Source organism: Lolium perenne, chromosome 7, assembly GCF_019359855.2.
Source record: "Lolium perenne isolate Kyuss_39 chromosome 7, Kyuss_2.0, whole genome shotgun sequence".
Classification (NCBI taxonomy): domain Eukaryota; kingdom Viridiplantae; phylum Streptophyta; class Magnoliopsida; order Poales; family Poaceae; genus Lolium; species Lolium perenne.
Window position 1 is genome coordinate 314,586,358 of NC_067250.2, and position 14,690 is coordinate 314,601,047.

Sequence of the window (14,690 nt, forward strand, 5' to 3'; positions counted from 1 at the left end):
CTTATGTCTATAGTTAGCATTAAGTTGATAAACAGGGTCTAGACATATTCAAAGTAGAAAATCATGTATATATCTACACCCCTAAACCTAAACTCTGTCTTATGAAGTCAAGCATGCATGAAGAGAAGTGATTTTTTTTGTTTCAAACATGGAAATTTCAAAAACCCTCCCAAGAGCTACATTTCGGGGTGACTAAGAAGGATAGATGCTTATTTTTTCATATCCATGATTTAAACTTGTTTAAACCATGGTCAAACCTAGGATTTTACCAAGATTCAAATGGGCATAATTTTTTAAAAAAAATAAGAAAATGAAAAACCAAGGCACATAGTCTTCTTATGTCATATAGTAAGCATTCAATTAAGTTGATAAACAAGGTCTAGACATATATTCAAACCAGGAAAATCATGTATCTACCCCCGAACCCTAGCTAAACTCTGTCTTATGAAGTCAAGCATGCATGAAGAGAAGTGGTTTTGGTTTCAAACGTTTAAGCCAAAAGCCCCTTTTCAAATATTTCAAACTTATTCAAATTTGGTTCAAATTTGAAAGACATACAATTTATAGCACCATTTTCACACATACTGCACTAGATACTAACCCTATAGTTTGAGGCCATTTGGATGAGGTCGAAAAAATTCTTGGATTAGAATCGTGTTGTTCGAACCCCGTAGTTGGATTTTTTTTGAACCCTTGATCTGTAGAACTGGGCAAAACCCGAGTTTAACCTATTTAATTATAGAGTCGTATATCGATTTTTCTACTACCTTTTTATTATTACTATGCAGCACATGGGTGTTTGCCCGTCGAGTGAAACTCGGAGGAAGAGGGATCACTCGGAAGGAGAGAAGAAGGGAGAGCATTATGGTGTCTCCCCTTTTTCGGGTGATGATGTTGACTTTTGTGCAGGGTTTGTCAGTGAGCAGGAGGTGCGAGCGAGCGAGCGAGTCGAGCGAGGCCGAGAATGAGGGAGATTTGTTTTTTTTTGTGAGAGGGACAACCGAAGGATCCAGAAGGACCCACAGACTTCCAATACGCATCCTGATGCGTCTTCTCTTGACAAAGAAGATGGCTGGGAGTTTGCGTACCTATTGCACGTGACTTGTGCTCACTGAAGTGTGGGACCTCAAGCGTGGGCACCACACGTAAGTGACAGACCTGTTGGTGTAAAAACTCGATTGATTATTATAGTGCATTAGAACAAAGTTTCCTATGGATTCAAGGGTAGGAAATCCAAGTTAACTCATTTACGTGTTAAACTTGTCTAAATCTTGGTGAAACCTAGGATTTGACCAAGATTCAAATGGGCAGAAAAATAAAAACACAGAAAAATGAAAAACCAAATCACATAGTCTTCTTATGTCGTGTAGTAAGCATTAAAGTTGATAAACAAGGTCTAGACATATCAAACCATACAAATCATGTATCTACCCCCTAACCCCTAAACTCCGTCTTATGAAGTCAAGCATGAAGATAAGTGGCTTTGGGTTTCAAACATGGAAATTTCAAAATCCTCCCAAAAGCCCCTTTTCAAATATTTCAAATTTGGTTCAAATTTGAAAGACATACAAGTTATAGCACACATAGTGCATACATTTTCACACAAACTGCACTACATGCTAACCCTATAGCTTGAGGCCATTTGGATGAGGTCGAAAAAATTCTTGGATTAGAATCGTGTTGTTCGAACCCCGTAGTTGGATTTTTTGAACCCTTGATCTGTAGAACTGGGCAAAACCCGAGTTTAGAGTGACTAAGAAGGATACATGCTTCCATTTTCATTTCCATGTTTTAAACTTGTTTAAATTATCTTGATCAAACCTAGGATTAGACAAGATTCAAATGGGCATCAAAATTGAAAAAAAATCAGCAAAAAGAAAAACCAAAGCAAATAGTTTTCTTATGTCATATAGTAAGCATTAAAGTTGATAAACAAGGTCTAGACATATGCAAACCAGACAAATCATGTAGCTATACCCCCTAACCCCTAAACTCTGTCTTATGAAGTCAAGCATGTGAAGAGAAGTGGTTTTGGGTTTCAAACATGGAAATTTCAAAAACCTCCCAAAAGCTTCATTTTAGAGTGACTAAGAAGGATCCATGCTTCCCTTTTCATTTTCATGTTTTAAACTTGTTTAAATTATCTTGGTCGTCAAACCTAGGATTTGACAAGATTCAAATGGGCATCAAAATTGAAAAAAAAATCAGAAAAAAGAAAAAACCAAAAAAGCAAATAGTTTTCTTATGTCATATAGTAAGCATTGAAGTTGATAAACAAGGTCCATACATATTCAAACCACACAAATCATGTATCTATACCCCCTAACCCCTAAATTAATTAACTATGTCTTAATTATGAAGTCAAGCATGTGAAGAGAAGTGGTTTTGGGTTTCAAACATGGAAATTTCAAAAACCTCCCAAAAGCTTCATTTTAGAGTGACTAAGAAGGATCCATGCTTACATTTGCATTTTCATATTTTAAACTTGTTTAAATCATTATCAAACCTAGGATTTGACCAAGATACAAATGGGTGGGCACAAAATTCAAAAAAATCAGAAAAATGAAAAACAAAAGCACATAGTCTTCTTATATATGTCATATCGTAAGCATTCAAGTTGATAAACGAGGTCTAGGTATATCCAAACCCAGACAAATCATGTATCTACCCCCTGTCGATCTTATGAAGTCTAGCATGAAGAGATCGAAGTCGTTTTGGGTTTCAAACATGGAAATTTCAAGAACATCCCAAAAGCTTCATTTTAGAGTGACTAAGAAGGATCCATGCTTCCCTTTTCATTTTCATGTTTTAAACTTGTTTAAATTATCTTGGTCGTCAAACCTAGGATTTGACAAGATTCAAATGGGCATCAAAATTGAAAAAAAAAACAGAAAAAAAAAACCAAAGCAAATAGTTTTCGTATGTCATATAGTAAGCATTGAAGTTGATAAACAAGGTCCATACATATTCAAACCACACAAATCATGTATCTATACCCCCTAACCCCTAAATTAATGAACTATGTCTTATGAAGTCAAGCATGTGAAGAGAAGTGGTTTTGGGTTTCAAACATGGAAATTTCAAAAACCTCCCAAAAGCTTCATTTTAGAGTGACTAAGAAGGATCCATGCTTACATTTGCATTTTCATATTTTAAACTTGTTTAAATCATTATCAAACCTAGGATTTGACCAAGATACAAATGGGTGGGCACAAAATTCAAAAAAATCAGAAAAATGAAAAACAAAAGCACATATATAGCCTTCTTATGTTATATATGTCATATCGTAAGCATTCGAGTTGATAAACGAGGTCTAGGTATATCCAAACCAGACAAATCATGTATCTACCCCCCGTCGATCTTATGAAGTCTAGCATGAAGAGAAGTCGTTTTGGGTTTCAAACATGGAAATTTCAAGATCCCAAAAGCTTCATTTTAGAGTGACTAAGAAGGATACATGCTTAACTTTTAATTTCCATGTTTTAAACTTGTTTAAATCTTGGTTGAACCTAGGATTTGACCAAGATTCAAATATATGGGCATAAAATTCAAAAAAAAACAGAAAAATGAAAAACCAAACCACATAGTCTTCTTATGTCTATAGTTAGCATTAAAGTTGATAAACAGGTCTAGACATATTCAAACTAGAAAATCATGTATATATCTACACCCCTAACCCTAAACTCTGTCTTATGAAGTCAAGCATGCATGAAGAGAAGTGATTTTTTTGTTTCAAACATGGAAATTTCAAAAACCCTCCCAAGAGCTACATTTCGGGGTGACTAAGAAGGATAGATGCTTATTTTTTCATATCCATGATTTAAACTTGTTTAAACCACATGGTCAAACCTAGGATTTTACCAAGATTCAAATGGGCATAATTTTTTAAAAAAAATCAGAAAATGAAAAACCAAGGCACATAGTCTTCTTATGTCATATAGTAAGCATTCAATTAAGTTGATAAACAAGGTCTAGACATATATTCAAACCAGGAAAATCATGTATCTACCCCCGAACCCTAGCTAAACTCTGTCTTATGAAGTCAAGCATGCATGAAGAGAAGTGGTTTTGGTTTCAAACGTTTAAGCCAAAAGCCCCTTTTCAAATATTTCAAACTTAATCAAATTTGGTTCAAATTTGAAAGACATACAATTTATAGCACACATAGTGCATACATTTTCACACATACTGCACTAGATACTAACCCTATAGTTTGAGGCCATTTGGATGAGGTCGAAAAAATTCTTGGATTAGAATCGTGTTGTTCGAACCCCGTAGTTGGAATTTTTTTGAACCCTTGATCTGTAGAACTAGGCAAAACCCGAGTTTAACCTATTTAATTATAGATTCGTATATCGATTTTTCTACTACCTTTTTATTATTACTATGCAGCACATGGGTGTTTGCCCGTCGAGTGAAACTCGGAGGAAGAGGGATCACTCGGAAGGAGAGAAGAAGGGAGAGCATTATGGTGTCTCCCCTTTTTTGGGTGATGATGTTGACTTTTGTGCAGGGTTTGTCATTGAGCAGGAGGTGCGAGCGAGCGAGCGAGTCGAGCGAGGCCGAGAATGAGGGAGATTTGTTTTTTTTGTGAGAGGGACAACCGAAGGATCCAGAAGGACCCACAGACTTCCAATACGCATCCTGATGCGTCTTCTCTTGACAAAGAAGATGGCTGGGAGTTTGCGTACCTATTGCACGTGACTTGTGCTCACTGAAGTGTGGGACCTCAAGTGTGGGCACCACACGTAAGTGACAGACCTGTTGGTGTAAAAACTCGATTGATTATTATAGTGCATTAGAACAAAGTTTCCTATGGATTCAAGCGTAGGAAATCCAAGTTAACTCATTTACGTGTTAAACTTGTCTAAATCTTGGTGAAACCTAGGATTTGACCAAGATTCAAATGGGCAGAAAAATAAAAACACAGAAAAATGAAAAACCAAATCACATAGTCTTCTTATGTCATATAGTAAGCATTAAAGTTGATAAACAAGGTCTAGACATATCAAACCATACAAATCATGTATCTACCCCCTAACCCCTAAACTCCGTCTTATGAAGTCAAGCATGAAGATAAGTGGCTTTGGGTTTCAAACATGGAAATTTCAAAATCCTCCCAGAAGCCCCTTTTCAAATATTTCAAACTTATTCAAATTTGGTTCAAATTTGAAAGACATACAAGTTATAGCACACATAGTGCATACATTTTCACACAAACTGCACTACATGCTAACCCTATAGCTTGAGGCCATTTGGATGAGGTCGAAAAAATTCTTGGATTAGAATCGTGTTGTTCGAACCCTTGATCTATAGAACTGGGCAAAACCCGAGTTTAGAGTGACTAAGAAGGATACATGCTTCCCTTTTCATTTTCATGTTTTAAACTTGTTTAAATTATCTTGGTCAAACCTAGGATTAGACAAGATTCAAATGGGCATCAAAATTGAAAAAAAAATTAGCAAAAAGAAAAACCAAAGCAAATAGTTTTCTTATGTCATATAGTAAGCATTAAAGTTGATAAACAAGGTCTAGACATATTCAAACCAGACAAATCATGTAGCTATACCCCCTAACCCCTAAACTCTGTCTTATGAAGTCAAGCATGTGAAGAGAAGTGGTTTTGGGTTTCAAACATGGAAATTTGAAAACCTCCCAAAAGCTTCATTTTAGAGTGACTAAGAAGGATCCATGCTTCCCTTTTCATTTTCATGTTTTAAACTTGTTTAAATTATCTTGGTCAAACCTAGGATTTGACAAGATTCAAATGGGCATCAAAATTGAAAAAAAAAATCTGAAAAAAGAAAAACCAAAGCAAATAGTTTTCTTATGTCATATAGTAAGCATTAAAGTTGATAAACAAGGTCCATACATATTCAAACCACAAAAATCATGTATCTATACCCCCTAACCCCTAAAATAATTAACTCTCTCTTATGAAGTCAAGCATGTGAAGAGAAGTGGTTTTGGGTTTCAAACATGGAAATTTCAAAAACCTCCCGGCCAAAAGCTTCATTTTAGAGTGACTAAGAAGGATCCATGCTTACATTTGCATTTTCATATTTTAAAAATGTATAAATCATTATCAAACCTAGGATTTCACCAAGATACAAATGGGTGGGCACAAAATTCAAAAAAATCAGAAAAATGAAAAACAAAAGCACATAGTCTTCTTATATATGTCATATCGTAAGCATTCAAGTTGATAAACGAGGTCTAGGTATATCCAAACCAGACAAATCATGTATCTACCCCCTGTCGATCTTATGAAGTCTACATGAAGAGAAGTCATTTTGGGTTTCAAACATGGAAATTTCAAGAACATCCCAAAAGCATCATTTTAGAGTGACTAAGAAGGATACATGCTTACCTTTTAATTTTCATGTTTTAAACTTGTTTAAATCTTGGTTAAACCTAGGATTTGACCAAGATTCAAATATATGGGCATACAATTCAAAAAAAAACAGAAAAATGAAAACCAAAGCACATGGTCTTCTTATGTCTATAGTTAGCATTAAAGTTGATAAACAGGGTCTAGACATATTCAAACTAGAAAATCATGTATATATCTACACCCCTAACCCTAAACTCTGTCTTATGAAGTCAAGCATGCATGAAGAGAAGTGATTTTTTTGTTTCAAACATGGAAATTTCAAAAACCCTCCCAAGAGCTACATTTCGGGGTGACTAAGAAGGATAGATGCTTATTTTTTCATATCCATGATTTAAACCTGTTTAAACCATGGTCAAACCTAGGATTTTACCAAGATTCAAATGGGCATAATTTTTTTAAAAAAATCAGAAAATGAAAAACCAAGGCACATAGTCTTCTTATGTCATATAGTAAGCATTCAATTAAGTTGATAAACAAGGTCTAGACATATATTCAAACCAGGAAAATCATGTATCTACCCCCGAACCCTAGCTAAACTCTGTCTTATGAAGTCAAGCATGCATGAAGAGAAGTGGTTTTGGTTTCTAACGTTTAAGCCAAAAGCCCCTTTTCAAATATTTCAAACTTATTCAAATTTGGTTCAAATTTGAAAGACATACAATTTATAGCACACATAGTGCATACATTTTCACACATACTGCACTAGATACTAACCCTATAGTTTGAGGCCATTTGGATGAGGTCGAAAAAATTCTTGGATTAGAATCGTGTTGTTCGAACCCCGTAGTTGGAATTTTTTTGAACCCTTGATCTGTAGAACTGGGCAAAACCCGAGTTTAACCTATTTAATTATAGATTCGTATATCGATTTTTCTACTACCTTTTTATTATTACTATGCAGCACATGGGTGTTTGCCCGTCGAGTGAAACTCGGAGGAAGAGGGATCACTCGGAAGGAGAGAAGAAGGGAGAGCATTATGGTGTCTCCCCTTTTTCGGGTGATGATGTTGACTTTTGTGCAGGGTTTGTCAGTGAGCAGGAGGTGCGAGCGAGCGAGCGAGTCGAGCGAGGCCGAGAATGAGGGAGATTTGTTTTTTTTGTGAGAGGGACAACCGAAGGATCCAGAAGGACCCACAGACTTCCAATACGCATCCTGATGCGTCTTCTCTTGACAAAGAAGATGGCTGGGAGTTTGCGTACCTATTGCACGTGACTTGTGCTCACTGAAGTGTGGGACCTCAAGCGTGGGCACCACACGTAAGTGACAGACCTGTTGGTGTAAAAACTTGATTGATTATTATAGTGCATTAGAACAAAGTTTCCTATGGATTCAAGCGTAGGAAATCCAAGTTAACTCATTTACGTGTTAAACTTGTCTAAATCTTGGTGAAACCTAGGATTTGACCAAGATTCAAATGGGCAGAAAAATGAAAAACCAAATCACATAGTCTTCTTATGTCATATAGTAAGCATTAAATTTGATAAACAAGGTCTAGACATATCAAACCATACAAATCATGTATCTACCCCCTAACCCCTAAACTCCGTCTTATGAAGTCAAGCATGAAGATAAGTGGCTTTGGGTTTCAAACATGGAAATTTCAAAATCCTCCCAAAAGCCCCTTTTCAAATATTTCAAACTTATTCAAATTTGGTTCAAATTTGAAAGACATACAAGTTATAGCACACATAGTGCATACATTTTCACACAAACTGCACTACATGCTAACCCTATAGCTTGAGGCCATTTGGATGAGGTCGAAAAAATTCTTGGATTAGAATCGTGTTGTTCGAACCCTTGATCTATAGAACTGGGCAAAACCCGAGTTTAGAGTGACTAAGAAGGATACATGCTTCCCTTTTCATTTTCATGTTTTAAACTTGTTTAAATTATCTTGGTCAAACCTAGGATTAGACAAGATTCAAATGGGCATCAAAATTGAAAAAAAAATCAGCAAAAAGAAAAACCAAAGCAAATAGTTTTCTTATGTCATATAGTAAGCATTAAAGTTGATAAACAAGGTCTAGACATATTCAAACCAGACAAATCATGTAGCTATACCCCCTAACCCCTAAACTCTGTCTTATGAAGTCAAGCATGTGAAGAGAAGTGGTTTTGGGTTTCAAACATGGAAATTTCAAAAACCTCCCAAAAGCTTCATTTTAGAGTGACTAAGAAGGATCCATGCTTCCCTTTTCATTTTCATGTTTTAAACTTGTTTAAATTATCTTGGTCAAACCTAGGATTTGACAAGATTCAAATGGGCATCAAAATTGAAAAAAAATCTGAAAAAGAAAAACCAGAGCAAATAGTTTTCTTATGTCATATAGTAAGCATTAAAGTTGATAAACAAGGTCCATACATATTCAAACCACAAAAATCATGTATCTATACCCCCTAACCCCTAAAATAATTAACTCTCTCTTATGAAGTCAAGCATGTGAAGAGAAGTGGTTTTGGGTTTCAAACATGGAAATTTCAAAAACCTCCCGGCCAAAAGCTTCATTTTAGAGTGACTAAGAAGGATCCATGCTTACATTTGCATTTTCATATTTTAAAGATGTTTAAATCATTATCAAACCTAGGATTTCACCAAGATACAAATGGGTGGGCACAAAATTCAAAAAAATCAGAAAAATGAAAAACAAAAGCACATAGTCTTCTTATATATGTCATATCGTAAGCATTCAAGTTGATAAACGAGGTCTAGGTATATCCAAACCAGACAAATCATGTATCTAACCCTGTCGATCTTATGAAGTCTACATGAAGAGAAGTCGTTTTGGGTTTCAAACATGGAAATTTCAAGAACATCCCAAAAGCATCATTTTAGAGTGACTAAGAAGGATACATGCTTACCTTTTAATTTTCATGTTTTAAACTTGTTTAAATCTTGGTTAAACCTAGGATTTGACCAAGATTCAAATATATGGGCATACAATTCAAAAAAAACAGAAAAATGAAAACCAAAGCACATGGTCTTCTTATGTCTATAGTTAGCATTAAAGTTGATAAATAGGGTCTAGACATATTCAAACTAGAAAATCATGTATATATCTACACCCCTAACCCTAAACTCTGTCTTATGAAGTCAAGCATGCATGAAGAGAAGTGATTTTTTTTTGTTTCAAACATGGAAATTTCAAAAACCCTCCCAAGAGCTACATTTCGGGGTGACTAAGAAGGATAGATGCTTATTTTTTCATATCCATGATTTAAACCTGTTTAAACCATGGTCAAACCTAGGATTTTACCAAGATTCAAATGGGCATAATTTTTAAAAAAAATCAGAAAATGAAAAACCAAGGCACATAGCTAGTCTTCTTATGTCATATAGTAAGCATTCAATTAAGTTGATAAACAAGGTCTAGACATATATTCAAACCAGGAAAATCATGTATCTACCCCCGAACCCTAGCTAAACTCTGTCTTATGAAGTCAAGCATGCATGAAGAGAAGTGGTTTTGGTTTCAAACATTTAAGCCAAAAGCCCCTTTTCAAATATTTCAAACTTATTCAAATTTGGTTCAAATTTGAAAGACATACAATTTATAGCACACATAGTGCATACATTTTCACACATACTGCACTAGATACTAACCCTATAGTTTGAGGCCATTTGGATGAGGTCGAAAAAATTCTTGGATTAGAATCGTGTTGTTCGAACCCCGTAGTTGGATTTTTTTGAACCCTTGATTTGTAGAACTGGGCAAAACCCTAGTTTAACATATTTAATTATGGATTAGTATATCAATTTTTCTACTACCTGTTTATTATTACTATGCAGCACATGGGTGTTTGCCCGTCGAGTGAAACTCGGAGGAAGAGGGATCACTCGGAAGGAGAGAAGAAGGGAGAGCATTATGGTGTCTCCACTTTTTCGGGTAGTGATGATGACTTTTGTGCAGGGTTTGTCAGTGAGCAGGAGGTGCGAGCGAGCGAGTCGAGCGAGGCCGAGAATGAGAGAGATTTGTTTTTTTTTGTGAGAGGGACAACCGAAGGATCCAGAAGGACCCACATACTTCCAATACGCATGCTGATGCGTCTACTATTGACAAAGAAGATGGCTGGGAGTTTGCTTACCTATTGCACGTGACTTGTAATCACTGAAGTGTGGGACCTCAAGCGTGGGCACCACACGTAAGTGACAGATCTGTTGGTGTAAAAACTCGATTGATTATTATAGTGCATACAGAAAAATGAAAAACAAAATCACATAGTCTTCTTATGTCATATAGTAAGCATTAAAATTGATAAACAAGGTCTAGACATATCAAACCATACAAATCATGTATCTACCCCCTAACCCCTAAACTCCGTCTTATGAAGTCAAGCATGAAGAGAAGTGGTTTTGGGTTTCAAACATGGAAATTTCAAAAACCTCCCAAAAACTTCATTTTAGAGTGACTAAGAAGGATACATGCTTCCCTTTTCATTTTCATGTTTTAAACTTGTTTAAATTATCTTGGTCAAACCTAGGATTTGACAAGATTCAAAGATACATGCTTCCCTTTTCATTTGACATGAATCCTTGTGGCACGACCATGTTGGGGTCACTCCTGGCTGTCTACCCAGCCGAGCATGCGGGCTCTATTTCCTTGTACGAATCCTCGTTTTAAACCAAGAAGAAGTGAACAAACTCTCTCCCCCCCCCCCCGCCACGGACACACACACACACTCTCTCTCTCTCTCTCTCTCTCTCTCTCTAACCGGCTTTAGATATCGCATCATTTGTCTGTCAGACTCCATTGATTTGCCCCAAGTTCAACAAGGTCGCCCCCTTTTCCTCTGAGAGAGTCCATTGATTTTTATTTGCTGGTGTCACTTGTGCTAAACTGTCATTCCTTGTACTCCCTCCGATTCATATTATTTGATGGTAATATAGATGCATCTACACACATTATAGTTGTAGATACATCCATTTTACCATCAATTAATATTGATCGGAGTTGCAGCGTGGTATGAGGCCTGCCGCCTGCCACCGTCGGCGAGGTTCCAAGTAAACGGCGCCAGAAGAAGAGTAGCGCGGCTCCGGATTCAACCAACTGGCGGTGATGGACGGCACTATGGAAATAAACGCTACGAATTTGGAGGCCATCGCGTACAACATCGCTGGAACGGCGCAGGTCATGTGCTCCCACGACGGCTGCGGGGTCATCGTCAGCTACCACGAGTCCCTAAGCCACCAGATCGCGTGCCCGCACGGCCGGTGCAACTGCACGGAGCAGGGCTGCGACTTCGCCGCCCCACCGTCAGCGCTCCTCGTTCACCTCGCAGAGGCCCACTCGATTCAGGTGCACAGGTTAGAGTATGGCAAGTCCATAGAGTTCCGGGTGACCATGACGCACCCGTGCTCGCCGTGCAGGCTGCTCGTCGTCGAAGGGGATGACGGCTCCGTGTTCGTCCTGTACATCGACGCGCTCGGCCCGGCCGTTGTCTTGTCTTTGGTATGCGTCAGTTCGGCCACATCCGTGTGGCCGCTCTACAGGGTGAAGATCTGGGCGCACGGCCTGCCGCCGTCCTCGAAATCGGACTGCAGGCGGGATGTCGTGAAGATGTCTGCCGATGCTTCTGGCAGCGCGTCGCCGGGCGCTGTCGTGTTTGAGGAGCTCACGTCGTTCCTCGTTGTGCCGGGGCCATACCTCGTTGGTGCTGGATCGTCCAAGGAGCTGCGTTTCTACATTCGCATATGCAAGCGGATGTAGCTACGCTACTTTGCGTAGTTGAAAAAACTGTCAATTTGTCATGAGGAATGATAAATTTCGCTGAAAAGTACTTGATTGTTCGTACGGCTGCTATTTTTTTATGGATTCCTCGTTTCATATTTGTGCTGAACTGTTTGTAGTAGTACTTATACTTAATAATAATGCAGCGTGGAAGTGAATACTCCTTTTTTTGTGAATCGGAAGTGAATACTCCAACTATATGTAATTGTAACCCCTCCATCTGATTTATATAAAACTATGTGCACTTCCAGATCATTTCTCCTGTTTTTTAGATGTCCTTTCACTTACTATAAAAAACAAAGAAGCACTACTGCTTTGATTCAAAGGAATGTGGAGAGTGTAGAAATAGGAAAGGTGTAGGATTGAAATTTTCCCATAGGAATCAAATCCAACATAATTCCTATGTCAATCCTATGAATCAAAGAAGCCCTAAGTGGTTACCGGTGCTTAATGCACAGTTCCAAAAAGTTCATCCCGCAGTCCAAATAACTAATAATCAGATGATGTCAATTTTTGTGTATGTAGTTGTGCCTATTACCATCACAAATATAGTCTCAAAATGTATGATGGTGGAGATACACATTTTTTAACTACCATGATTTTCGGTAAATGCTTAGTCAATTTTGACATAATTTGACTTTCTAAAAATAATACTCCGTATAAGCCTTAAGCTTTGAGATGGAGGTACTATATTGGGTTTTCCTCGTCTTAAGCAAAATCCCTTCCCATCCCCTTAAATAGAGTACTCCAGCCTCGAGGCTAGGAGATAAGAGAGGCCATCGATAGGCCATACTCCTCGCGCGCTCGCAATGTTGGAAACTGTCACCGTTACCCTGAAGATGGACTCCACCGTGCTTCACTGCATTTTCTGCTCCCAGCCCCTCCAGCCCCCCGTCTTCAAGGTCGATCCCTTTCCCTCCCACACTCCATTGATGTTTCTTTTGTGGGTTCACTACTGCAAAAATGGGAATCCACGAACTTTGATTTGTGCAGTGCAAGGGTAATCATTTGGCCTGCGGCCACTGCCTCAGCGAGCTTCCCGGGAACCGGTGCCATAGGTGCGTGGAACCCCGCGGCGGATTCGAGCAGGACCCGGCAATGGACGCCGTCGTATCAGCGGCGACGGTTGAGTGCCCCCACAGCAGCTGCGGGAGCTTGGTGGCCTACCACCAGGTCCACGACCACAAGATTGCATGCCCGCACGCCCCTTGCGCTTGCACGGAGCCCGGCTGCGACTTCGCCGCCCCGCCAACAGCGCTCGTCGCCCACTTTGCAGCGGCCCACTCGATCCAAGTACACAAGCTCCCGCCGTACAACACGACCAAAGTGTTCCAGGTGCCGGTGCCGGTGCCGGGTTCACCGTGCCTGCGGATCATCGCCGAAGGGGAGGACGGCGCCGTGTTCGTCCTGATCATCGGCGTGCTCGGTTCGACTTCGACCACCATCGTGTCTACCGTGTGCGTTAGGGCGGCCGCGTGCGTGTGGCCTCTGTACACGGCAAAGATGTGGGCGAATGGGCCGGCGTTGTGCTCGTTGGCGCACGCGAGGAGCAGGGCGGACACCGTGAGTGTGTCTTTGGAGGCGTCGAGCTGCGCCTTGCCGGGAGACGTCGCGTTTGATGAACTCACGTCGTTCCTCTCGGTGCCGCCGCTGTACCTGGTGCTTGGTGGACCTTCCAAGCTGCTGCGTTTCTACATTCGCGTCGAGAAGGAGAACAATTAATCATCAAAATAAGTACTCCTACTCCATATGATGATACGTACTAGTATAGTGCTAATGCGGATGTAACCTCTAGTAAAGTACTAGTACTAACACTGTCTGAGTTGTACTATTATTTCAGTTTCGCTTCTATTGTTGGGTAACATCATCAGGAACATAACTTGAACTTATTGGTTTCAAATATGTGACAACAAAAGGAAAAGAACAAGAAAGGGAGTAACTGTTTTTCGTCCTGCTAATGCAACCTTGAGGTGACCGGGACAACTTTGTTCAAAGCATCGTGCTCATATAAATATACGTACTCTACAAAATCATCAGCAGTGGAGTACCTCGATAGGTGCCATGTCCATGGATCGACAAGACAAGACACACACATAGACTGGGTCACTGGGAGATGGATATTACTACTGGATAGCTGTCCTGACGTGATAGGATGCCTACATACACCCTACTCGGCAGGTGACGATACCTTCCCAACAAAGGTATCCAGTCTCATCCATTGATTATTTTATTATGGACGGAGAGCATTCTACTAGAAGAGATGTCATGTCTTGGGGCAGAGGTTCGGCTTAATCATGGTTTAGATATGGCCATGACTTTTGTCATTTAAGGCACCACCTATGGGAACCACAAGATTACTGAAACAGCAACTACATTACTTGACTCTAATGTAGATGTATCTAGACATATTGTAGCTATAGATACTTCCATTTTAGCATCAAGTAATGTGGATCGGAGGGAGTAAAACTATACAATATACTCAGTATAAGGTTAAGTTTGGCACACGCTGGGACGCACATATTTGTTAGAAGTACACACATGCAAGACAGAGCACAGAGTAAAATAATTA